This window comes from Heterodontus francisci, unplaced genomic scaffold (assembly GCF_036365525.1).
Source record: "Heterodontus francisci isolate sHetFra1 unplaced genomic scaffold, sHetFra1.hap1 HAP1_SCAFFOLD_278, whole genome shotgun sequence".
Taxonomy (NCBI): domain Eukaryota; kingdom Metazoa; phylum Chordata; class Chondrichthyes; order Heterodontiformes; family Heterodontidae; genus Heterodontus; species Heterodontus francisci.
In genome coordinates this window covers 342,834-370,588 of record NW_027141343.1, presented here as the reverse complement: position 1 = coordinate 370,588, position 27,755 = coordinate 342,834, and the positions used below count along the sequence as shown (strand labels likewise).

Below are 27,755 nucleotides of genomic sequence, written 5' to 3'. Positions count from 1 at the left end.
CATATTTTGAGATTCTACTCTGTATTCCAAGATCCAAGTCACTTACCTTCAGCAAAAAAAGCAGTGGTTCTGGCACTGACCCTTGGGGAACACCACTGTCGACTATCCTCCGGTCTGACCAAGAACCATTTAATATGACTCGCTGTTTTCAGTCTTTAAAACAATTTTCTATCCAAATGGACACTGACCCTCCTAATCCATGAACCCCAATTTTGTTAACCACCCTTTTATGTGGTACTTTATAAAATGCTTTCGTAACATCCATATAAACAACATCCACTGCATTCCCTTCATCAGTATTCTCAGATAGTTTATCAACAAATGCAGTTAGATTCGTCAAGCATGAACTCCCATTGATAAATCCATGCCCACTCTCCTGAATTAACTCAAACCTATCCAAAGGACTTGATTTTTTCCCCTGACCTGTTGATCTCATGCCGATAGCAAGCTCACCATTGAGCATGTATTTGGCAATGTGACCGTCATCCATTTGGCCCAGTCAACAGAGTCACCGCTGACTCAAGAGGGCAAACATGCTGCGGACTCCTGCACGCTGGTGTACTTCCGCATTCGGCACTCTGTCCTGCCAGGAGATGCCCAGTATCCATCTGAGGCAGTGGAGGTGGAAGCTGTTCAGCCGCTTTTTTTGGCTTGTATAAGTTGTTGATGCTTCTCTACTACAAAGGAGGGTGCTGAGAACACAAGCCTGGTACACGTGGAGCTTTGTATTTTCGGTCAGTTTGCTGTCGGTTCACACTTGTCTTCTCAACTTTGACATGACAGCTGCAGCATTGGCAATCCTGGTGCTGATTTCAGCATCAAGGGCCAGATTGCTGGTGATTGTTGATTGAAGGTATGTGAAGCTGTTGACAACCTCCAAAGTGAGGTTGTCGATGTTGATGGAAAGTGGAGTCTCTACGTCCTGGCCCGTAACTTTCATCTTCCTGATGCTGATTGTCAGTCCAAACTCTTTGCAGGCCAGGGAGAACCGATCTGCAAGCTGCTGTGACTGAACTTCATTATGGGATGTCAGCACAGCATCATCAGCAAATAGCAACTCAAAGACTCAGAAATTTACCCACTTTGGTCTTGGCGCACAGTCTTGCCAAGTTGAACAGCTTGTCGTCAGCTCTGATGTGCAGGTGAACACCTATATCTGAGTAATTGAAAGTGTACAATAGCAGCATGGAGAAGAATATGCCAATTATAAAGGATGTGATAACTAGACAGTTCGAAAATGATGACATGATTGGGCAGAGTCAACATAGATTTATGAAAAGGAAAACAGGTTTGAAAAACCTGTTGAGATTTTTGAGGATGTTACCTATAGAACAGATAAAGGAGAACCAGTGGATGTGTGGTATTTGTATTTTCCTTTGGTAAGGTCCCACACAGGAGGTGAGTAAGCAAAATTAGAGCACATAGGCTTGGGGATAATATACTGATATGGATTGAGAATTGGTTAACAGACCGAAAACAGAGAGCAGGAATAACGGGTCCTTCTCAGGATGGCAGGCTGTTACTATTGGGGTACTGCAAGGATCAGTGTTGGAGCCACAGCTGTTAACAACCTATATAAATGATTTGGATGTGGGGATTAAATGTAATATTTCCAAGTTTGCAGATGACACAAAGCTCGGTGAAGTGTGAGTTGTGAGGAGGATGCAGAGAGGCTTCCAGGGGACCTGGAGAGGCTAAGTGAATGGGCAAGAACATGGAATATAATGTGAATAAGTGTGAAGTTATTCACTTTGGTAGAATAAACAGAAAGACAGAGTATTTCTTAAATGGTGAGAGGTTGGGAAGTGTCGATGTCCAAAGGGACCTGGGTGTCCTTGTTCCTGAGACACTAAAAGCTCTTGTGCAGGTGCAGCAATCAATTAGGAAGGCAAATGGTATGTTGTACCCACACGAGGGGTCATGAGTACAGGAGTAAAGATGTCTTGCTGCAATTGTATGGAGCCTTGGTGGATCCGCACTGGAGTATTGTGTACAGTTTAGTCTCCTCATCTTATGAAGGATACACTTGCCATCGAGGGGGTGAAACAGAGGGTCAACAGACTAATCTTTTTTTTGCATTTATTTCATTTCATCTCAGTTTGTTCAGTTTGCTTACCTACTGTTTTTTTCAGGTTTGTACTTCCTGCTGTTCAATATTCAGTCCATTAACACCTAATCTGGACTAATGCTTTGTCTTTCAACACACCATTAACATATTGTTTGCCTTTGCTGCATGACCTTTTGGTCAGCTATGTGGCCTTGTCCAAACTACACCTTCTCCTTTGTTATCTCTTGCCCCACCCCCACCTCACTTGCTTATAACCTGTGACTTTTCTAATATATGTCAGTTCCGAAGAAGGGTCACTGACCTGAAACGTTAACTCTGCTTCTCTTTTCACAGATGCTGCCAGACCTGCTGAGTGGTTCCAGCATTTCTTGTTTTTATGTCACCAGACTAATCCCTGGGATGGTGGGATTGTCTTTTGAGGAAACTGGGCCTGTATTCCTTAAAGTTTCGAAGAATGAGAGGTGATCTGATTGAAACTGACAAAATTCTTACAGGGCGTGACAGTGTGGATGTAGACAGGATGTTTGCCCTGGTTGGTGAGTCTAAAACCAAAGGACATCGTCTCAGAATAAGGAGTAGGCCATTGAAAACTGAGATGGGTGGAATTTCTTCACTCAGACGGTGGTGAATCATTGGAATACTGTGCCCCAGAGGGCTGTGGCAGCTCAATCATTGAGCATGTTCAAGACAGAAATTGATAGAAATCTTGATACTCATGACATCAAGGGATATGGGGATAGCATGGGAAAGGGGCTTTGAGGTAGGTGATCAGCCATGATCGAATTGAATGACAGAGCAGGCTCGACGGGCTGAATAGCTGACTCCGATGTTCCTCTGTTCCTAAGAGAGTTGGCGCCAGCACTCAGCCCTGCTTTACCCCACTGCTGATCTTGAAAGCGTCTGATGTTGCTCCATTGTAACTGATGGAACTGTGCATGTTTTCGTGGAAAGAAGAGATGATGCCCAAGAGGTCAGGAGGGCAGCCTGTGTTCCATTGCAGTTTGCAGAGGCCGTCTCTGCTGACAAGATCAAAGGCCTTAGTGATGTCAATAAGAATGTGTAAGTCTCTGTAGCGCAATGGATAGTGTGTTGGACTTCTAAATAATGATTAAGAGAATATTCAAAGGTTGTGGGTTCAAATCCCACCAAAGTCAGATTTTGGACCAGAAACAGAGGAGCACAACGGAACAACAAATGAAGAAATGCGCCAAAAGCACAGACTCGGAGACAGAGCGAGAGAGAGAGGAGCAGAGCAGGGGAAAAAATCGAGGAGTAACATCACAATGGAGAGTGAGAGCAGGGAAACAGAGAGCCGCTGGGGTGAGGAGACAGTATTTGGTTCTTTCTTCGGTGCAGTGGAAGGAGCTGTTTGGTGAGGATCTGGTAAGCTGTGACATCACAGGCAAGCAGGTAGTTGATTGGTTTGGAAGAACCGACCTGCTTGATGCGCATCTGGTAAGTGATTCAGATCCATTTCAGTCCGAACGTTTAAAATAGTAAACAAACCAGTGGTAAGTTTAATAAAATATGCAATAAAATGAATAATTGAATAAAATATTTAAGTAGTTAATTGAAACACGTTAAGGATGACAGGACAGGTGATGTGTCACAGCTGCAGCATGTGGGAGTTCCTGGATGCCAGTGTGATCCAGGGCAAACACGTCTGCAGTAAGTGTTTGCGGCTCAAAGAGGGAGAAAAAAGGAATGTAGTGGTAGTAGGGGACAGTATCGTAAGGTGGATTGACTCTGTTCTCTGCAGCAAAAGCAAGAGTCCAGACGGCTGTGTTGCCTGCCGATGCCAGGATTCAGGACATCTGCTCAGGGCTGGAGCGAAACATACAATGGGAGGGGGAGGATCCAGTCGTCGTGGTCCATGTCGGTACCAAAGACATAGGCAGGACAAGGATAGAGGTTCTGCAAAGTCAGTATGAGGAACTAGGCACCAAATTAAGAAGCAGAACCTCAAAGTTAATCATCTCTGGATTATTACCTGAGCCATGTGCAAATTGGCATAGGACAAATAAGATTAGAGAAAGTAATGTGCGGCTGAAAGACTGGTGTGGTAGTAGTGGGTTCTGGTTCATGGGGCATTGGCACCAGTACTGGGGAAAGAGGTGGCTGTACCGTTGGGACGGTCTACACCTGAACCGTGCTGGTTCCGGTGTTCTAGCGAGCCACATAACGAGGGAAGTAGAGACCGTTTTAAGCTGAATAGTGCGGGCAAGGGATCAAATTTGGGAAGATATGGTGAATCAAGGAGGAGAGACAAGGCAAGAGAGAAAGGTATAAATATGGGAAATGATAAACAGACTGTGACAGGAAGGGACAGAATGTACAAATCTAAGAGTAAATCGACAGATAAGGCTAGAGGGGACAAAAATAATAAAAGGACAAAACTAAATGCTCTGTATCTGAATGCATGGAGCATTTGAAACAAAACAGATGAACTGGGAGCACAAATAGAATAAATAAGTACGATCTGATAGTCATTACAGAGACATGGCTGCAGGGCGACATAGATTGGGATGTGAATATTGGAGGTGACATGGCATTTTGGAAGGACAGGAAGCTAGGAAAAGGTGGCGAGGTAGCTCTGTTAATTAATGATGGTATTAGCGTAATAGAGAGGGATGACCTGAGTTCTGGAGATCAGGATGCAGAAGCAGTTTGAGTACAAATGAGAAATCATAAAGGCAAGAAGTCACTTGTGGGAGTGGTGTACAGGCCACCTAACATTAACCACACTGTCGGATGGGATATAAAGGAAGAAATAATGGCAGCTTGTCAGAAAGGTACTGTGATAATTATGGGGGATTTTAATCTACATATAGATTGGAAAATTCAGATGGGCAGAGGTAGCCTAGATGAGGAGTACATAGAATGTTTTGGGGATAATTTCTTGGAACAATACATTCTGGAGCCAACCAGAGAGCAGGCTATACTGGACCTGGCATTGTGCAACGAGATAGGATTAATTAATGACCTCATAGTTAAGGTGCCCCTAGGTAGTAGCGATTATAATATGATTGAATTTTACATTCAGTTTGAGGGAGAGGAGAGTGGGTCCCAGACTAGTATTTTAAATTTAAATAAGGGCAATTATAAGGTCATGAAAGCAGAGCGAGCTAAAGTGAACTGGCAAATTAGGTTAAGGGATAAGTCAATAGAGATGCAGTGGCAGACATTTAAGGGGATATTTCAGAATACACAGAATAGATACATTTCAACGAGAAAGAAAAGTTCCAAAGGTGGGACTCACCATCCATTGTTCACGAAAACAGTTAAAGATACGATCAAACTTAAAGAAACAGGCCTATAATTGTGCAAAGGTGGGAGGCAGGTCAGAAGATTGGACAGAATATAAAAAAAAAAGCAAAGAATTACTAAAAGATTGATAAGGAAGGTAAAATTAGAGTATGAGAGAAAGCTCGCAAGGAATTTCAAGACAACTAGTAAGAGTTTTGATAGATATTTTAAAAAGAAAAGAGTTAACAAAGCGACTGTTGGTCCTATAGAAAGTGTGTCTGGGGAATTAATAATGGATAATTAAGAGATGGCAGATGAATTGAACAGATACTTTGCATCGGTCTTCACTATTGAGTATACAAATAACATCCCAGTATTAGCCGTATATCAGGAAATTGAAGGGATGGAGGAACTCAAGAAAATTACAATCACCAGGGAAGTGGTACGAAACAAATTGTTGGAGCTGCGGGTTGACAAGTCGCCAGGTCCTGAATTGGCTAGTGAGATAGTTGATGCGCTGGTTTTAATATTCCAAAATTCCCTAGATTCGAGAATGTTCCGTTAGATTGGAAAAGAGTGAATGTAACTCATTTATTCAAAAAGGGAGGGAGACAGAAAGCAGGAAACGACAGGCCAGTTAGCTTAACATTTGTCTGAGGGAAAATGTTTGGAGCTATTACAGAGGATGTTATAGCAGGGCATTTAGAAAAAAAATAAGGTAATCAGGCAGAGTCAACATGGTTTTTTGAAAGGGAAATCATGTTTAACCAATTTATTGGAGTTCTTTGAGGGAGTTACATGTGCTGTGGATAAAGGGGAACCAGTGGATGTATTGTATTTCGATTTCCAGAAGGATAAGGTGCCATCTCAAAGGTTATTGCAGAAAATAAAAGCTCATGGTGTCGGTGGTAACATATTGGCATGGATAGACGATTGGCTAGCTGACAGGAAACAGAGAGTCAGCATAAATGGGTCATTTTCTGGTTGGCAAGAAGTAACGAGTGGTGTGCCACAGGGATCTGTGCTGGGGCCTCAACATTTTACAATTTATATAAATGACTTAGATGAAGGGACCGAAGGTATTGTTGCTAAATTTGCTGATCACAAAGATAGGTAGGAAAGTAGGTTGTGAAGAGGACATAAGGGGGCTACAAAGGGATATAGATAGGTTAAGTGATTGGGCAAAGACCTGGCAAATGGAGTATAATGTGGGAAATTCGGAAATTGTCCACGATGGCAGGAAGAATAAAAAAGCATATTATCTAAATGGTGAGAGATTGCAGAGCTCTGAGATGCAGAGGGATCTGGGTGTCCGAGGGCATGAATTGCAAAAGGTTAGTATGCAGGTCCAGCATGTAATTAGGAAAGCTAATAGAATGTTATCATTTTTCACCATGGGAATTGAATACAATAGTAGGGAGGTTATGCTTCAGCTATACAGGACATTGGTGAGACCTCTTCTGCAGTACTGAGTACTGTACTGGTCTCCTTATTTGCGGAAGGATGTAAATGCATTGGAGGTAGTACAGAGAAAGTTTACGAGACTAATACATGGAATGGGTGGGCTGTCTTACGAGGAAATATTGGACAAGCTAGGCTTGTCTCCTCCAGAGTTTAGAAGAGAAAGAGGCGACATGATTTGTTATTTAATTTATTAATTAACAAATTAGCTATCCTCCAGTCTTCTGGTACCTCACCCGTGGCTAACGATGATACAAAAATCTCTGCCAGCGCCCCAGCAATCTCCTCCCTTGCTTCCCATAGCATCCTAGGATACATCTGATCAGGCCCTGGGGATTTATCCACCTTAATGTGCTTCAAAACCTCCAACACCTCCTCCTTTGTAATGTTGATATGCTGCAGGATATCGCTGTTCCCTCCCTTGAACTCACTAGCTTCCATGACCTTCTCCACGGTAAATACAGACGAGAAATATTCATTTAAGACCTCGCCCATTTCGCGTGGCTTCACACATAGATTGCCACACTGATCCTTAAGGGGAAATACTCTCTCCCTAGCTACCCTTTTACTCTTAATACACTTATAGAATCTTTTAGGATTCTCCTTTATCTTATCTGCCAGGGAAATCTCATGGCCCCTTTTCGCCCTCCTAATTTCCTTCTTAAGTATACTCCTATATCCCCTATACTTCTCGAGGGACTCGCTCGATCCCAGCTGCCTATACCTGACGTATGCCTCCTTCTTTGTCCTCACCAGACCCTCAATATCCCTCGTCAACCTAGGTTCCCTAAACTTGCCAGCCTTGCCCTTCCATCTAACAGGAACATGCTGGCCCTGAACTCTTCCTATCTCACTTTTAAAAGCATCCCACTTGCCAGACGTCCCTTTACCTGTAAACAGCCTCTCCCATTCAACTTTTGAGAGTTCCTGTCTGATGCCATGGAAATTAGCCTTCCCCCAATTTAGGACTTCAACCTGAGGACCAGTCCTATTCTTTTTCATAACTATCTTGAAGCTAATAGAGTTATGGTCACTGGTCCCAAAGTGCTCCCCCACTGCCATATCAACCACCTGCCCATTCTCATTTCCTAAGAGGAGATCGAGTGTAGCCCCTTCTCTAGTCGGGCCATCCACGTACTGCTTCAGAAAACTATCCTGGACTCACTTAACAAATTCTTCCCCATCTGATCCCTTAGCACTAAGGCAGTCCCAGTCAATATTAGGGAAGTTAAAATCACCTACTATTACAACCCTATAATTCCTATACCTATCTGTGATTTCCCTACATATATGCTCCTCCACTTCCCTCTGACTATTGGGGGGCCTATAGTATAATCCCATCAAAGGGATCACCCTTTTATTATTTCTATGTTCTACCAGTATGGCCTCACTGGACATTCACCCCGGGATATCCTCTCTAAGTACTGCCGTGATGTCCTCCCTAATCAATAGTGCAACTCCCCCTCCTCTCTTACCTCCACCTCTGTCACGCTGGAAGGATCGGTACCGCGGAACATTGAGCTGCCAGTCCTGCCCATCCCTCAACCACGTTTCCGTAATAGCTACAATACCACAATCCCATGTACCGATCCATGCTCTGAGTTCATCTGCCTTACCTGTAAGGATACTTGCATTAAAGTAAATGCAGTTTAGCCCACCAGACCTTCCACGCTCCCTGTCCTGCCCCTGCCTGGCCTGCCTACTGGACTTGCTTGCTTTAACCTCTCCATTTGCCTCAACTATCTCATCGGAGAGACTACTACTTTGGGTCCCACCCCCGCTGCAAGACTAGTTTAAACCCTCCAGTGTATGACGATAAAATCTCCCTGCAAGGATAGTGGTCCCCTTCCAGTTCAGATGCAACCCGTCCCTTTTGCACAGGTCACCTCTGCACCAGAAGAGATCCCAATGATCCAAGTACCTGAAGCCCTCCCGCCTTCGCCAGTCTTCAGCAATGCATTCATTTGCCTAATCCTCCTATTCCTACCCGCACTAGGACGTGTCACAGGGAGTAATCCTGAGATTACAACCCTAGAAGTCCTGCTCTTTAACCTTCTGCCTAACTCCCTATATTCACTTTGCAGAACCTCATCTCTCTTCCTGCCTATGTCGTTCGTACCAATATGGACCACGATCTCTGGCTGCACACCCTCCCCTTTCAGAATTTCCGGCAGCTGCTCCGAAACATCCTTGACCCTAGTATTAGGGAGGCAACATACCATCCTGGATTCTCGTTTGCGGCCACAGAAACGCCTATCTGCACCACTTATGATAGAATCCCCTATCACAATAGCTCTTCCACCCCTTTTCCTCCCCTGCTGTGCAGCAGAGCCCTCGTGGTGCCACGGACCGCGCTGTTGCTCTTTTCCCCTGGGAGGTCTTCCCCCCAACAGTAACCAAAGCCGTGTATCTGTTTGAGAGGGGGATGGCCACAGGGGACACCTGCACTACCTGCCTGCTCCTACTATTCCATCTGGTGGTCACCCATCCCTTTTCTGCCTGTGCATCCATTACCTGCGGTGCGACCACCTCACTAAACATGCTATCAATGACGCCCTCAGCTTCGTGGACGCTCCACAGTGAAACCACCCGCAGGTCCAGCTCCATAATGCGAGTAGCCAGTAGCTGCAGCTGGATACACTTCCTGCACACATGGTCGTCATGGAGACTGGGAGGGTTCCTGAAACCCCACATAGCGCAGGAGGAGCATATCACGGGGCTGAGCTCTCCTGCCATGACTTACCCTTAGATTAATTAGTTACTCCCTTAATTAAAAAATACCAATGACACTAGGGGCCTTGTTCTACCCACTACAATCTAAAGTCCTTCATCAGCTACACTGAATAAAAAAAACACTTTCGTAGTACTCATCTTATCAGCAGAGGTTTTTTTTTCAAGTAAAAAAACTTTGCCCTTTTCTTTAAGATATTTAAATACACTAACAGTAGTGACTCACCAACCAATCACCTTGCAGCTCTCCTCTGACATCACAGTTGGCTTCTTTTTTTTCAAATCTCCAGCACACTGGAAGATCTCCACTCCACTCCTGGAAGGGAAGAGACTGGGCTTCGATCCTCGGATTGGATTTATAGGCTCCGCTCTCAACGTTCTCCTCATATCGGTCCATATAGGTCTGCTCCGCTCCGCTCCGCTCCTCTCCGCTCCCGGAAGGTAATTCTCCAGCTTTTGCAGAAAAGTAGGTCTTAAGCTGTTGCAGTACCTGTTAGAAAGATAGTCTAAGTTATTCTGAAGTCATCTTCCAATGTCATCTACATGGAAGCAGGATTTTAAAGGATAAGATGTAGTTTTTAAAAGTCACTTCAATCTTGCTCAAGAGTCTTTTCAAAGAAGCCAAGTAAATCTTGATAAAAAGTCATATACATTTAGAGATCTTTTAAAAGCACTTCAATCTTGTTAATAAAAAGTCAGATGTAAATTTAAGAACTCTGATCAGGCTATGCTAAAAAGTTACATACAATTAAGAAATAAAATACAACATTTAAAATGTCTGAACTCCCTCTGAAAGTTGACAACTGCTGCTGCCGGTGTCTTCCTGGAATAGTGGAGCTGTTGTGTCAACAGAAAAGTCCTTCCCGAGCAACCCTGAGCCTGTTGGTACCGGCTTTAATGCAACCCAGGTAAAAATCAGGGTACGTTGTGGGCAATGAGCCCAAATTGCTGAACGACAGGTCCCTGTCACTTTAAAGAGTGGGCTGGTGCGATGATGATCAGAGGCTCCTTCTAAGCACATTTCCCACCACCACAACTTCCAGATGCTGGTGTTAGTGTGTGCATGTACCAGCAGTTGCAGTGCTGTTCAGACCCTCAATAGCAGTGAAAGTCTCAGAGTTCACCGCTATTGGGGCTGTAAAATCCAGGCCAATATCTCACAGTCCTGTTAGATTTGCTCTCCCTCTGTACAAAATCAAACTCCACACATTGTCTTTCACTCACTCCTGTTTCCAGCAAATCAAATGTTCACCCGGCCCCGAGAGAGTCAAAAACTGGGGAAAAGGACACAGGGAGATAGAGAATAAGCTAAAGCTGACAATGTAAATATTTCCCATCATTGATATCTCTCTATTCCAATCCAACCTTCAGAGTTGGGTAAATAATTTCAGTGTAAATTGTGCAGTTCAAGAGTCAAAACCAAAGGGCGATGCAGAATAAAGGAGAACTGCCAAAACCCCAGATTGAACCAGGGATCTTCAGTCCAACACACTCCCAACTGAGCTATTTCAGTCTCACAGGCTTGGGATGATAAGTGGCAAGTAATATTCGCACCACACAAGTGCCAGACAATGAGCATCTCCAACAAGAGAGAATCTAACTATCTCCCCTTGACATTCAATATCATTACAATCACTGAATCCCCCACCATCAACATCATGGGGGTTACCATGGGTAGCCATACAAATAACGTGACTAGAAGAGCAGGTCAGAGGCTTGGAATCCTGAGGTGAGTAATTACAGTGCAGCTGTTGGCTCCACCCCAGGGGCTGAATTTGTTCTGTAAACCATGAAGCAGCTTCCTCTCAAATCCCAGGTTTATCAATAAATCCTCTTACAAAAGCCCCAAAGTGTGATATATTCCTCTCACTCATCCATGACTCCTGACTCCCCAAAGCCTGTCCACCATCTGCAATTCAGAAGTCAAGAGTGTGATGGAATACACTCCACTTGCCTGGATGGGTGCAATTCCAACTCAAGAATCTCAACACCGTCCAGGACAAAGCAGCCCACTTGATTGGCACCCCATCTACAAACATTCACTCCCTCCACCATCGGCACACAGTGGCAGCAGTGTGTACCGTCTACAAGATGCACTGCAGCAATGCACCAAGACTCCTTAGACAGCACCTTCCAAACCCAGCGACCTTTACCACCGAGAAGGGCAAGGGCAGCAAATGCAGGGGATACCACCACCTGCAAGTTCCCCTCCAAGCCACACACCATCCTGACTTGGAACTATATCGCCGTTCCTTCACTGTCGCTGGGTCAAAATCCTGGAACTCCCTTTCTCACAGCACTGTGGGTGTACCTACCCCACATGGACTGCAGCGGTTCAAGAAGGCAGTTCACCACCACCTTCTCATGGGCAATTAGGGATGGGCAATAAATGCTGGCCGAGCCAGCGATGCCCACATCGCATGAATGAATGAATAAAAATGTGAAGTATCCCTTGTGTCATTCTTTTGGTAGAAAATATATCCCTGGTGGAATTGCCCCTCCCAATCACACCTCACTTCATGGAACATAGAAAATCGAGAAAATTTATGGCACAGAATGAGACCATTTAGCAATCGTGTCTGTGCCAGCTGAAAAAGAGCGATCCAGCCCAATCCCACTTTCCAGGTCTTGGGAATGGGATCTGAACAGATGTCAGAGCTCACATTATGTGAATGTTCTGTTGAAGTGTTGGTGAGCTGATATACCAGGGGAGATTCACACTGTTGGACACAGTGTGAAATACATTCAAGTATTTATAAAACATTACAACATGTGAGTAATATTCCCCATTGATTTCTCAGCACTGATGAATTGTGAAGTGGGAGACAGCCAGAAGTCCCAGTGATCCACACTGACCCTGAGCTGAGAATGAAATGAGAAAAAGTTCAATCTTCAGCAGCGAGATGCTGCAGAGAGGTAAGAGTCCTGAATCAAGGAGAGACTTTCTCATACTGCTGTTGAATCTCATTTCAAACACTCCTTGAACTCTCTGCCGAGGAATTCAGAGCTGGATAACGCCTGTAAAATCAGCCTAAAAAGGAAATAGAAAACACCCACCGTGGGCTCAAACTCAAAAACTTGAGATTCAGAGTTTCATGCTTTCATCGACTGATCTCACCAGGCCTGAGACAGTGTCCCCGTCCTGTCTGTTATTGGACGGTGCAGCTGTTGGCTCCACTCCAGGGGCTGAATTTGTTCTGTAAACCATGAAGCAGCTTCCTCTCAAATCCCAGGTTTATCAGTAAATCCTCTTGCAAAAGCCCCAAAGTGTGATATATTCCTCTCACTCATCCAGAATAAAAGTTACATCTTTTGCTCTTTTTACCTTCCAAACATTGACTTCTATTTTACTCAGCATTTATTTCTCTCTCCTTTTTATGTTGTGTATTTCCTAATAAACATTTCATTTCAATTATTTATGAGGGATGAAATGAACAGAAAAGATTTTCTGCTATGGGACCGGGGTGTGGGACAGAGTGAGTGGTTCGGATCTGGAATACACTGCCAAAGAGTGTGCTGGAGGCAGATTCAATCGTGGCTTTCAAAAGGGAATTGGATAAACACCTAAATAGAGAAAATTTGCAGGGCTACAATGAAAAGGCAGAGGAGTGGAATTAGCTGATCTGCTCTTGCAAAGAGCTGTCATGGACATGATGGACTGAATGGTCTCCTTCTGTACTGCAACCATTTGATTCCTTGATTCTAACTCTGTCAAAGTTGTTCTGAACTTGCTCTGCTCCAAGGAGAGCAACCCCAGCTTTTCCAGTGTCTGCACATAACTGAAGTTATGAGGAACCATGGGGAACCCACTGGAGACCTTCCTCCAGACAGAAATACAACTGTTCACCACCACACTGTGACCCAGCTGTTCACATGATTTGGATGCGGGGACCAAATGTAGTATTTCCAAGTTTGCAGATGACACAAAACTAGGTGGGAATGTGTGTTGTGAGGAAGATGCAAAGCGGCTTCAAGGGAATTTGGACAGTCTTAGTGAGTGGACAAGAAAGTGGCACATGAAATATAATGTGTCAAAATGTGAGGTTATCCACTTTGGTCGGAGAAACAGATGTGCAGATTATTTGTTAAATGGTAAGAGTGTGAATGTACAAAGGGGCCTGGGTGTCCTTGTCAATAAGTGACTGAAAGCTAACATGCAGGTGCAGCAAGCAATTAGGAAGGCTAATGATATGTTAGCCTCTATCACAAGAGGACTTGAGTACAGGAGCAGTAAAGTCTTGCTTCAATTGTATATAACCTTGGTTGGACTGCACTTTGGAATACTGTGTGAAGTTTTGTTCCCCTTACCTTAGGAAGGATATCATTGCCATAGAGGGAGTGCAACGAAGGTTCACCAGACTTGTTCCCGGGATGGCGGGACTGTCAAATGAAGAGAGATTGGGGAAACTGGGACTGTATTCTCTAGAGTTTTGAAGAATGAGAGGTGATCTCATTGAAACTTACAAAATATTTAAAGGGATAGACAGGGTCGATGAAGCTAAGATGTTTCCCCCGGTTGAGGGGTCTAGAACCAGGGGACACAATTTCAACGTAAGGGGAAAGCCACTTAGGACAGCGATGAGGAGAAATTTCTTTACTCAGTGGGTTGTGAATCTTTGGAATTCTTTATCTCAGAGGGCTGTGGAATCTCAGTCATTGAGTATGTTTAAAGCAGAGATTGACAGATTTCTCAATACAAATGACATAGGGGAGATGGAGATAGTGTGGGAAAAAGGCATTGAAGTGGACGATCAGTCATCATCATATTGAATGGCAGGGTGGGCTGGACGGGCCGAATGGCCTACTCCTGCTCCTCTGTTCCTATCAGTCTGCAAACTTCATATGCATGCTGTCATTGTCCCTTTTATTCCATGGGCTTCAGTTTTCCTGGCAGTCTAGTATGTGACATCATCAAGAAGGTTTCAATCAGTTGAATAAGGAGAAATTGTTTCCAGTGGCAAAAGGGTCAGTAACCAGAGGATGTATTTATCAGGTGATTGAGAAAAGACCAGAGGCAAAATGAGGAATGATTTTTTATACAGTGATGTGTTGTCATCTGGAATGCACTGTCTGATCAGGACTTGAAAGCAGATTCAGTAGTAACTTTGAAAAGCAATTGGGATAAATACTGGAAGGAAAATGTACAGATTACAGGAAAAAGCTGAACACCAGGACTGATTGGATAGCACAACCAAAGAGACAGCACTGACACAATGGACCAAATGGTCTCCTTCTTTGGGTATCATTCTATGGTTTTATGAACATAATGTTGGTACAATTGCCTGAGTTGGAAGGAAAGTGAACCCAGATTCCGGGTATTCTAAACACCAGACCCAAACCAAATGAACAAGCCCGTTGTTTAATCTCTGTTTTTCACACCAGCTTCTCCTCGCTCTTTCTGTGTTTCCAGCCTGGTCTGTTCCTCTGACCTTCATTCCTGACACTCTATTGAGAATGGCCAACTCACTGCGCCTCTCACTCACACCGTCACTCCACCCCTTCACCCACTTCCAAACCTCTCTGTTCAACAGTACTTCACATCTGCTCCTCTGCTCCATTAATATAACAGGAAAACATTTTCAAACAGACATCTCCAGACAGTGAACGTTCCAGTAAGACAAGGGAAAGAGCAGATTCATTCACTTTAAACACAGAGAGAGCAGCTCTCCCTGTTCAGGCTAAGGAGCAGATGTAGTTTCACTCCCATTAGTCTTCGAGACATGCACCAGAATTTTAAGGGACCGTTGGAGACGGGAATGGAGGCCGGGGAGGGGGAGGGGGGGGTGTATAAAATAGGGATGGAAGACGTTGGACCGGATTTTTCTGTCGGCGGCTGACATGGAGGGCAGACTTCGCACATCCACACGGCAAGAAGGCATTTCAAGTATTTATGAGTCCAATTGTCAGCAATTTTATTCACTGGATCCAATTGAACTAATAGCACACGGGAACCACGGGGCTTCAGAGCCTCGCCTGGTTAAAGGAGGTGACTGGGAGGTGGGAGCTGAGTGTTGTCTTCACTGGGAAGCTATCGGGTGAGGCAGCAAAACTTGGCAGAAAGGGCATCGGGAAACACTATCAGGAGTGGGAGCCAATGTGCCAGCTCTGCAGAGGGAACAACACCAGGGTGCCATTGGGGCAGTGCCACTTCATTGAGGGTGACAAGTGAGGTAAATGTGGCTGGGTGTTGTTTACTGTGAAGGCCTTGCACTCAGGGAGGGGCAAACTGTCATGGGCCTCATTCGAGGCTCTCATTGGATTCGAGGCTCCCATTGAGGAGGAGGAGGAGGAGTAGAGAGGAAGGGAGGGAGGCGCAGGCACCAGCAGGGGCACCACAGCAGCTTGGGGGCCCACAGGAAGGCCAGCCTCGAACAGGAGGCTGGAGAAGGAGGCAGAGGAACACGTCAGCCGAGGTTCAACTACCTGCAGATGTCCGAGTGACAGTGTCTCCGCAGACTGCACCTCTCCACGGAGGTTGTCACTGATCTCTCTGCCATGATGCAGCTGTGCCCCATGCGACTTGGTGGGCACCTGATGCCAGTGTCACTGAAGGTCACCGTGCCACTGAACTTCTTCACCACCAGATCATTGCGGGGATCCACTGGAGATATGTGTGGAATCTCACAGTCTGTAGTGAATCAGTGCATCAAGGAGGTCACCAATGTCCTGTTCAGGAGGGAAGGTGACTATGTGCACATTGATCCAAACAGTCAAGCTGAGAGAGCTATAGGATTGGGGGACATCGCTGGATTCCACCAGGTGTCGGGTGTCATTGACTGCACCCATGTGACCATCATGGCTCCTGCAGACCAGCCAGCAGCCTTCAACAGGAAGGGCTTCCACTTGCTCAGTGTGCAATTGGTCTGCGACCACTGCAAATGGATCCCATAGGTGTGTGCACAAATCCCAGGAAGCAGCCACAACGCCTGCATACCAAGGCACTCCCAGGTGCCAGAACCTTTCCGCGGCACCATCCGCTTTCAGAGATGGATCCTTGGAGACAAGGGCTACGCACTGAGGACATGACTACTGACGTCTGTGAGGAACCCACGCACGGATGCAGAGGAGAGGTACAACACCTGCTGCCGGTCAACCCGAGCGACCATCAAGGAGGCCATTGGTCTCCTGAAGATGAGATTCAGGTGCCTAGATCGATCCAGTGGAGCCCTTCAGTATGTCCCGGCGAGGGTCTCGCATATCGTGGTGGTTTGCTGTGCACAGCACAACCTGGCATTACAGACGGGCGAGGTGTTGACTAGTGAGGATATCGTGGAGTGTGATGTCTCCTCTGATGATGAGGATGTGGAGGAGGATGCTGCCCAAGCAGTGCCAGATGAAGAACCTCAGGCACAGCAGGAAAGGGGCCATGAGATACACACAAGGGAGACATGAGACACCCTTATACATTCAAGTTTCCTTTGAGCCTTACCACCTTCTGGAACCAAGGCAATAAAGTCTTAGCTTTAAACAGCCCTGTTGTCGCCTCCTTCCTTCTGCACTGCAGCATCCAGGTACACATCGCACAGTGACAAGGCCGAAGCTTTGTGAACTCAGGGCTTGGTCCCTCACTTCCAGCCCCTTGGGAGGAAGGGTTTAAATGAAGTCCCAAAGGGCATCAACAATAGGAAGGAGACATAGTGAGAGAACATCATTTCTTTCTTCCGTGTGACAACAAATGCAACCCTATCCATCTGGAATGTACATTCACCGTGAACCCTAAGTGAATCTAGGTGCTCTTCTGAAATCTTTTCCGCGTGCTCCTACGTGGTGCTCCCCCTGCTCTGGCAACTGAGGTGGAGACAGGCTGCTGACCTTGCTGCCCCATGGCTTGGGATGACATTGGTGGCCGCCCTCTCGCTGCCTGAGGCCTGGAGGGCCCCGGCACACTGAGGGCCTCCTGCACAGGTACAGGGACCCCCCTCTGTCATCGAGGGTGATGGAGGCAGGCACTGGCATCACTTGTGTCACTGGCAGAGGGGCTTTGGAGCTACTGTCCACACCAGGAACACCCTGAGAGGAGACCCCAGATGTAGCAGCCAGCTGCTCCTCCCCCTTATAAGACATACTTGTAACTCGCTGCTGACCTGAGAGGGACGTGGACCTGGTGAAGAGTTCAGGTGCCTCGTCCTCCCTCTCACCTTGTCACCGCTGGATGGATCTCATGGACAAAGCGATGGAGTGCAGGTCTGCACACATCTCCGGCAGCCACTGATTGGTCGGCTGGATCTGGCTCTCCATCAGAGTCACCAATCTCTCAAGGAAGGAAGCCAGACACACCCCCATCAGAGACAGTACAGCATGCAAGGCCTGGATGGACTCCTCCATCATCCGAACTTGGGTACACATAACCTCCAGCAACTCTGCCAGATGTTGCCTGACCTCTTGCTGCAGCTTCAGCATTTCCCGTGTTGCTGGTGACACCAGAGGCACGTCATCAGCCTGGGACTCAGCATGGGCCTGGCCTCCCACAGACTTCCAACTGCCAGTGGCCTCGGCTGTCACTGCCTCCGTCATCTGCCCGGGCCTGTCTGTGACGTGCTCACCAGCTTGTGTGCCCAAATCTAACAGCGAGTGGATACCCACCGAGTGAGGGTTTCTGTGCTGGTGGAGGGTGCAGGGGAATGATGTGACGGTGCACCATCTGAGGCTCCCTCCTCCTCCTCAGAGGTGTCTGGCTCTCCCCCAGTCTCTCCAGCTCTTCGCTCTTGTCGTTAATCCTAGCCTGCATGTGAAAACAGGGACATTGAAGGGTTAGGATCTGCCCATCGTGACATTCCAACCACCCCTACTGTGCAGCTCCATTGATGCAGTGGTGAACAGATGAGCAGTGTGGCTCCTTTGCAGCGGATGCACCCTTGTGCCCCAGGAGATGTTCATTCACTCTCTTAGGTAGGTGTCCCTGTCTCTCCATCAGCTATGGAGCAGCTGCTTTGCTGCCCGGCCTGTTCCATGGCCTCCTCCTCCATCGGGATGAGGACATGGAGATAAGGCATCCACTGCCAGTCTTGACATGCTCTTTCCGATTGTGGGCTGTCTTCTCCTGCAGCCACTATGATCAACAAAGTTAGTCTCCCAGCGGGGACAAACTCAATATCTCTGACGGTGATAGTCCAGCAGTCCATGATGTGGACACACATATTCCTCCTGCATGTGGCCCCTCTCGAGGGACTGTGTGAGTTTATACAATGACTGACGTGCACCTCCCACCGAGATGCAGCCAAGCCTCAGGCAGCATGTCCTGCTGCCCTTCCCCAATACACATGACTGGGTGGTCACTCCCTTTCCACCAAACACTCCCTCTCACTCTGCCATGCGCAATGTCCAAAGGGTCCAAAGTGTTTTGAGTTTGCACCTGAGCAGCCCGGATCCGGTCATTGATCCACTTCGTGCACTGGATCCATGTCTTGGGGGTGACCCCACGGCTGCTGACTTCACCTACTATCTCAAAGCAGCTTTGCTTGGTCAGGTGGACAGGTCTCCACCTCCCATCCCTGGGGAAGAGGATCTTCCACCTATCTGTTGTCACCTGGAGGCGAACCTGCAGGAAGGCATCGCTAAACTATTGGACCATGGTCACTGCAGGCTCGCATTCAGCTCCTTACCTATCAGGCAGCAGAGACAGCAGAACGGGTCCTGGGGCATCAGTGACAGCAGAACGGGTCCTGGGACAGCAGAATGGGTCCTGGGCAGCAGAGGCAGCAGAACAGGTCCTGGGGCAGCAGATGCAGCAGAACAGGTCCTGGGGCAGCAGAGGCAGCAGAATAGGTCCTGGGGCAGCAGATGCAGCAGAACAGGTCCTGGGGCAGCGGAGGCAGCAGAACAGGTCCTGGGGCAGCAGATGCAGCAGAACAGGTCCTGGGGTAGCGGAGGCAGCAGAACAGGTCTTGGGGCAGCAGATGCAGCAGAACGGGTCCTGGAGCAGCAGAAGCAGCAGAACGGGTCCTGGGGCAGCGGAGGCAGCAGAAAAGGTCCTGGGGCAGCAGATGCAGCAGAACAGGTCCTGGGGTAGCGGAGGCAGCAGAACAGGTCCTGGCGCAGCAGATGCAGCAGAACGGGTCATGGAGCAGCAGAGGCAGCAGAACGGGTCCTGGGGCAGCAGAACGGGCCCTGGGGCAGCAGAGGCAACAGAACGGGTTCTGGGGCAGCAGAGGCAGCAGAACGGGTCCTGGGGCAGCAGAGGCAGCAGAACGTGTCCTGGGACAGCAGAACGGGTCCTGGAGCAGCAGAACGGGTCCTGGGGCAGCAGAGGCAGCAGAACGGGTCCTGGGGCAGCAGAACGGGTCCTGGAGCAGCAGAGGCAGCAGAACTGGTCCTGGGGCAGCAGAACGGGTCCTGGGGCATCAGAGGCAGCAGAACGGGTCTTGGGGCAGCAGAACGGGTCCTGGGGCAGCAGATGCAGCAGAACGGGTCCTGGAGCAGCAGAGGCAGCAGAATGGGTCTTGGGGCAGCAGAACGGGTCCTGGGACAGCAGAACGGGACCTGGGGCAGCAGAGGCAGCAGAACGGGTTCTGGGACAGCAGATGCAGCAGAACGGGTCCTGGGGCATCAGAGGCAGCAGAATGGGTCTTGGGGCAGCAGAACGGGTCCTGGGACAGCAGAACGGGACCTGGGGCAGCAGAGGCAGCAGAACGTGTTCTGGGACAGCAGAGGCTGCAGAACGGGACCTGGGGCAGCAGAGGCAGCAGAACGGGTTCTGGGACAGCAGAGGGCTCTCAGGAAGACACTCCTTTAAACCAGGCAGCAGTGAATACAGGTCTGGCAGTCCTTTCAATATGGTGCCAGCACCTGCCGTTGTGTCAGATGTCGGTGCCATCGGTGCCTCGTTCCCTGCCTCTGGTCCTTGTTTACATGGGCCCCACGCCTCCCCTTCATTAATTGGTCAGCTGCTCCATGATCGGGGTCGGCCGGCCACATTTCACTCGTGTGGTGACGGCACCCACTCACGGTGTCTCTACCGAGAGCCGCACCGTTAGTTTAAAATTCAGCCCATGGGGTCAAGAGTGGAAAATCTCCCCTCTGATTCTCTCTAGTTAAACTGATGGAGGCACCAAATTAAAACTGATGAAACCAGGGATTGTATCCTGGTTCTTCAATCTAGTGTTCTCCCAACTGAGCTATTCCATCCTCACTGTGAACTCATCTTCATTGGAGACAAATATAACTCCAGGTGGAATTTCCCACCCGTTCATTCCTCACTTCAGGGGAATGGGACCCGACCAGATCGCGGAACTCAGATTATGTTAATGTTCTGCTCTTGATATCTTAATATTATCTTGCGTTTGAGCCACTTTTAATCAGGTTCACGGACAAAATCTTCCATCATCCCTTCTCCCACATTCTCTCTCTCTCATTCATTCTTTATTCCTCACAGTCCAGAAAGGGTTAGGAATCAGAGCTCACTCCCAAACCCTCTGCACACAGACCTCTGTCTGTTACCCTGTTTGATCCAAGAGACCAGTCAATAAATTACACTCTTTATAAACACAGAAAGCTGCCTCAGAGTGTTGGACAGAGATAAATACACTGAAGTCTTTTGAAAAAAGTTCATCTTACGGGTTGTTACTGAGCCCACAGAGCAGGGCGGGCCCAGCCTCCAGCCCCAGCCCCAGCCTGTGCTGTGTTAGCTGATGCCACCTGGTGTGATTCTGAGCCACACGGAGCAGGAAAGGGCCTGATTGTATTCATGGCCTGTGTTGAGTTAACTGATCTCACTCAGTGTGGTAGGAGCCACACAGAACAGAATGGGCCCAGGCTCCTTCCTCAGCCTGAGGGATGATAGTTCTTCTCACACATTGTTGTACAGAGCCCCACACAGAACAGGGAAATCTCAGGCTCCATCCCCGGCCTGTGGTATTTTACTTCATCGCACCTGGTATGGTACGGAGCCCCCAGAGCAGGAAAGATCCAGCTTCCATCTCCGGCCTGTTCTGAATTAGCTGATCTTACCTGGTTGGCACTGAACCGCAATCAGGGAAGGATGGGCCGAGGCTCCATGGCCTGTGGTGTGTTAGTTATTCTCATTTGGTAAGGTACTGAGCACTATATAGAGCAGGATGGGCCTGTGCTCAGTGAGCTGATCTCACCTTGTGTGGTTCTGAGACCCACACACAAAGCAGGACAGGCCTAGGCCTCATCCCCGGCCTGTGTTCAATTAGCTGATCTCATCCAAAAGATTTTGATAAGGTTCCACACAAGAGGCTTCTCTACAAGATTAAAGTCCCTGCTATCAGTGGTAATATATTGATCTGGATTGGGAACTGACTGGCAGGACGTAGGCAGAAAGTAGTTACAGATGGATCTGGATCTGTTTGGAGACCAGTTACCAGTGGTATCTCACAGGGATCGGTGTTGGGACTGTTGCTCTTTACTATTTTTATTAATGATCTGGATGTAGGTGTAGGGGGCACCATCTGTAAATTTACAGATGATTTGAAGATCTGTGCGAGTGTTCAGACTGTAGACGATACTCGACTGTTTCAGGCTGATCTTAATGTGTTGGGAGATTGGGTTCATGACTGGTAAATTATGTTTAATTTGGGTAAGTGCAGTGTTATTCATGTGGACAGGGCGAATGCTCAACATTCATACACCCTTCAGGGAAAAACATTAAAGTAGGTGGAAAAAAGAAAATAATTTTGAGCAGAGATCTGGATGTTCTAGTGCACAGATCTCTAAAGGTACAGCAGCAATGCTGTGAAAAGATAGTTGGAGCAAATAGGGGGTTGGGCTGCATTCAGAGGACAATTGAGTATAAAATGAGGCATATTCTTTCATGGGATGTGAGCGACACTGGCAAGTCCAGAATTTGTTACCCATCCCTAATTGTCCTTGACAAGGTGGCGGTGAGCTCCCTTCTCGAATTGCTGCACTCCATGTGGTGTAGGTACACCCACAGTGCTGTTAGGAAGAGAGATCCAGGATTTTGACCCAGCATCAGTGAATGAACAGCGATATATTTGCAGATCAGATGGTGTGTGACTTGGAGGGGAGCTTGCACATGGTGGTGTTTCCATGCATCTGCAGCCCTTGTCCTTCAAGGTGGTGGAGGTCTTCGGTTTGGAAGGTGCTGTCTGCGGAGCCTTGGTGAGTTGCAGCAGTGCATCTGGTAGATGGTACACACTACTGCCACTGTGCGTCAGTGGTGAAGGGAGTGAATGTTTAAGGTGGTGAATGGGGTGACAATCAAGGCGGCTGCTTTGTCCTGAACAGTGTCGAGTTTCTCGAGTATTGTTGGTGCTGCACTCATCCTGGTTTGTGCCTTGTAGATGGTTGACAAGTTTTGGAGAGTCAAAAATCACAAAATTATTACAGTGGAGAATGAGGCCATTGGGCCCATTGTGTCTGCATAGAATCATAGAACATAGAAAGTTTACAGCACAGGCAGGCCAAAAAACGAGCCACCCAGCTGAATCCCTTTGTCCAGCATTTGGACCGTAGCCCTGCAGGTTCAGGTACTTGAGGTGCACATCCAGACTCCTTTTAAATGGGTTGAGGGTTTCTGCCTCAGCTACCCTTACAGGCAGTGAGTTCCAGACTCCCACAGCCCTCTGGGTGAAAAAACCTTTTCTCATCTCCCCTCTAATTGTTCAACACATCACTTTAAATCTATGCCCCCTTGTCAGTGACCTCCCTACTAAGGTAAATAGACCCTTCCCATCCATTCCATCCAGACCCCTCACAATTTTGTACATTTCAATCAAATCTCCCCTCAGCCTCTTCTATTCCAAGGAGAACAACCCCAGTCTATCCAATCTTTCCTCATAGCTGCATTTTTCCAGTCCTGGCAACATCCTCGTAAATCTCCTCTGTAACCTCTCTAGTGCAATTACATCCTTTCTGGAATGAGGTGACCAGAACTGCACACAGAACTCAAGTTGTGGCCTAACTAATGATTTATACAGTTCCAGCATAACCTCCCTGCTCTTATATTCTATACATTGGCTAATAAAGGAAAGGATTCCATAAGCCTTCTCAACCAACTTATCAACCTATCCTGCTACTTTCAGGGATTTGTGGACATTCAATTCAAGGTCCCTCACTTCCTCTACACCTCTCAGCATTCACCCATTAATTGTGTCTTCCTTTGCTGTGTTTGACCTCACCAAAGGCATCACCTCACACTTCTCCAAGTTGAATTCCATTTGCCACTTTTCTGCCCACCTGACCAGTCCATTTCTCCAGCTCTCCTAATGAGCATTTCACCATGTGCCTTGCGCTGAGTTACTCATCACAGAATTCCCACTATCTGATTTACTCTTGTCGCCAGAGTATGTATATGAATGGTCCAGTTAAGCTTTTGTCAATGGTAACCCCCAGGATGTTGATGGTGGGGGGATTCAGCGATGGTAATGCTGTTGAACGTCAAAGGGAGATGGTTACATTCTCTCTTGTTGGAGATGGTCATTGCCTGGTACTTATGTGGTGTAAATGTTACTTGCCACTTAGCAGCCCAAGTCTGAATGTTGTCCAGGTCTTGCTGCTTCTGGACATGGACTCCTTCAGTATCTGAGATGTCCCGAATTTGTCCTTTTATGAAACCTTGGTCAGGACTCACTTGGAATATTGTATCCAGTCTCGGTCTCCTCACATGATGGGTGATATTGAGGCTTTGGAACGGGTACAGAGGAGAGACATTCGACGAATTCCCAGTATAAGACATCTTGGTTATCAAGTTAGACTAAAAGAGTTGGGACCCTACACCTTAGAGAAACCTAGACTGAGGGGTGATCCGATTGAGGTTCATAAATAATGAAGGGTCCAATTCAGCATGGGAGAGGAGTCATAACTTTGTATTGTGAAAGGCCAGATGGCACCCGGATCACATTAAATTTCATTTTCAGTGGCTGGCTAATGTACCAGGATGGCCGAGTGGTTAAGGTGTTGGACTTAAGATCCGATAGACATGTATCTGCGTCGGTTCAAACCCCACTCCTGGTATCTGTGCTTACAAAATGTTACTTTTTCTTTCCCTGACTTTTGCCTTGCACCATCATCTCTTCTGTCATTTAATCACTCTTGCCTTCCAACTGATCACAGCTTCCTATTATTTGATCTGCCCCAGCACCGTTCCTTGGCTCTGCGCTTGCTTATAAACTGGTAAATCTTTAACTTAATCTCCTCTGTACCCTGACAATGACCTTCTCATCCTTCCTGGATTGTGGTTCCTCACAGGATCCGCTGCCTCTCCGACTCCCCTCCAGGTAACTGAAGGCCCTGAGCCTTGGTCTCGCTTTATACGCTAGCTGGTAGTTGATTCCTTGCAGGTCTGCCACCGCTCAGGAGAAGCTCAAAACCCAGATCAAACAAAGTATCAAGAGGAATGTGAACAAAGGCTCCTTGGTGCAGAGCAAGGGACAGGGAGCCTCCGGCTCCTTCAAAATCAGCAAGAAGGAAAACCCAGGGAAAGGTGGGAAAGAAGGTGAAGAAACCAGCAGCCAAGAAATCTTTAGTGAAGAAACCAGCAGACAAGAAATCTTCAGTGAAGAAACCAGCAGACAAGAAATCTTTAGTGAAGAAACCAGCAGACGTGAAAGTGACAACAAAGAAAGTAACAGCCAAGAAAACGAGCAGCAAGGCGGCGGCAACGCCAAATAAGGTGGTGAAGAAAGCAGCGCTTCAGAAAACGTCTCCTGCGAAGAAGGTCAAAAAAGGCAAGAGTGCGGCGGGCGGAAAGGCGCTGAAGAAAGTGCAGACATGGAAGAGCAAGGTCAAGCCGAAAGCAGCGAAGGCTCAGAAAGCAGGGTCTGGAAAGAAGTGAAAGAGCGCGGGAAACTTGGAAACATCTGAACACAAAGGCTCTTCTCAGAGCCACCCACATCTCTCAGGAAAGAGCTGATCCCTTGATCAAATGATCCCTGTCCCGGCCCCGCCTGCAGATTCCACATGGAAATGATTTGGAGTAAATCCAGGATCCCTGGTGATTCCTCTCCACCCAGCCCTTTCCCCACTCTATGTAATAAAACAGAGGGATATCCGGCCCTCACTCTAACTGGAGATGTGTTCGGTGCAGTCTCAGTTCACAAATTCAGGGGGAGAGTCTGTAAGACAGGAACACTGGCGGAGAAACCCCACCTCACAACTCAAACCCCAACACATGAGTTTCTCCAATTCAGCTGGAGTCGGGTGACAACAGGAGCTGGGAGAGGCTGTGATCGGGAATGTGAGGAATGGATTTGTTCAGGGAGGAATGTACCTGGAATCTCTGAAAATAATAGTTCCTTATTTCCCCAGATGACACATTCTGCAGTGAGAGTGAAAAGTCTCTTCACTGCTTCACATTTACTAATTGTTTGGTTCGAGATGAATAATGAGTCAGAGAGTAATGACAGGATCTGAAGCTTTTCTCACACCAGCCCTTGAATGACTCAGTGTGAAGTGTCCAATGTGTGAAGCTACTGCCAGGGTTTGTCAATCTGAACAGCTTCAGCTCAGTTACTGGGGGCCTGGAATCCCCGCAGTTTGACTCTGTCTCTGATTGGTCACCCGCTTCTCAATCCAATTCTTAACCAATAGGAGAATCACATATAAGTAAATAGAAGTTCTCATTGGCTTAAATTTTCCAATTGGAAAAAGCCCGGCAATTCCAGAGCAGGAAGGAATTGAAGTGATGGAAAATTTCAATTTTCAGGCAACAATTTTAAAACCTCTCATTTTATGTTCTGTTTTACTGTATTTACCGTCACAAAATCCTGACGCGATTTTAGGAATCGTTTTCATTTGTCAATCTGTTAACTGTAAGCGGCGGGAGGAAGGTCCGGTTTAGCAATTTAAAACGGGACAAATATCAGCTTCCACTCTGTAAAAGGAACAAATTAGCGACTAACCGCTTCTCACAGGCTTCTCGGGGACTGACAGAAACGAGCGGTTTCTGATCCTTTCTCCTGAAAGAGGCGGATAATGCTGCAGGGAGCAATGAACTGCCCTTCACTTTCTGGCTGCTAATGGACCCCTGACTTTAAACAGTTCAAACAGCGACTGATGCTTCTGTCGGAAAATGAGCAGATTCACCAGAATGATCCGGGTCCATCATGGCCAAAGACATCCAGCTGGCCCGCCGCATCCGCGGGGAACGCACCTTAAACCCAGCTTCAGTAACAAGTGTAACAAGGGCTCTTTTCAGAGCCACCAAATCAGCAAAGGAAAGAGCTGCCATCGCTGTTCATCATCAAACCCATTAGATTGAAGGGGCGGTCACATGGTTTCTGTTTTGTCACATCACTTTCCCGAAAGGCCTGTCGGACTGAGAGCTGATCTGGAATTTAGAAAGCAGCATTACCGGAGACTCATTGCTGCTCAGCACAATCTCAACCCCGCTCCTGGGATCCGTTAGCTGGCATTTGGGGAAAAGAAATGGATCCCAGTTTTATTTGGAAGGCATTAATGGAGCCGGGTCCGTTCACATGAGGGTTATTTACAAACATTACGCAATGAGTTCACTAATATTTGAATCCATTGGAGATTAGTACACAGGACATATAAGGCAGCTCGGTCATTCTGACTCGAACAGCCAGTTCCCCGGGGTTGCAGACCCTGACACTGCGGGGAGAGAAACCCCGACTCTATCCCGCCGCCGGTGGGAAACAGACAGCTCTGTGTCCGGAGAATAGGGAGGGCCGGGGAGCAGGCACATATTAAAGCGCTGCAATGGACTCAGCTCCTGTGTGTGCACAACTCTCACTGATTCCGTCCTCTGGGAACAGTGCGGTCGAAACAGATCAGGTTAGGAGAGAAACACACAGCCCGAGAATGGCCTCTTCCTTCCTGCATTTACTCTGTTCTGGGAGCAGATTCTCATTGAGAAGCGGCGCTCAGATCACCAGAGAGAAAAAAAAAACACAATTCAAACTGTCCAAATGAAAAACAGAGAATTAACCCGGACACTTCCATTATTAAATTAATTCATCAGCTCCGAACCAGTTCCCGTTAATGTACCGGGATAATCTCGGGATTTATCAAATCGAAGGCAGCGGGATTTATTAAATTGTTGATTCTGACACCCTGTAGTTCACTTCTTCACTTAACGAGAGGGGGAGATGTGTGAGCAGAGAAACAGAGCGAAATCCAGAGAGGGAACTGAAAACACACATGGACAGATGTGAAACAGGTCAATCCACTGTTACAATAACTCCATCACTGACTCCCTCCTGACAGTAACCAGTCCTTTCACAGAGACTGTGGGTGGCTCTGAAAAGAGCCTTTGGTTTATTTGATGACATTTTGGCCGCTTTACTTTTTCTGGGAGCTCTGAGTG

At 47.3% G+C, this 27,755-nt stretch overlaps 1 non-coding gene across 1 annotated transcript; it reads left to right on the top strand.

The window, feature by feature from the left end:
* The first annotated feature begins 24,359 nt into the window (after positions 1-24,359).
* Positions 24,360-24,442, top strand: trnal-uaa (transfer RNA leucine (anticodon UAA)). Its single transcript has one exon. It is a non-coding gene; the product is annotated as a tRNA-Leu (tRNA).
* The last annotated feature ends 3,313 nt before the right edge of the window (positions 24,443-27,755 follow it).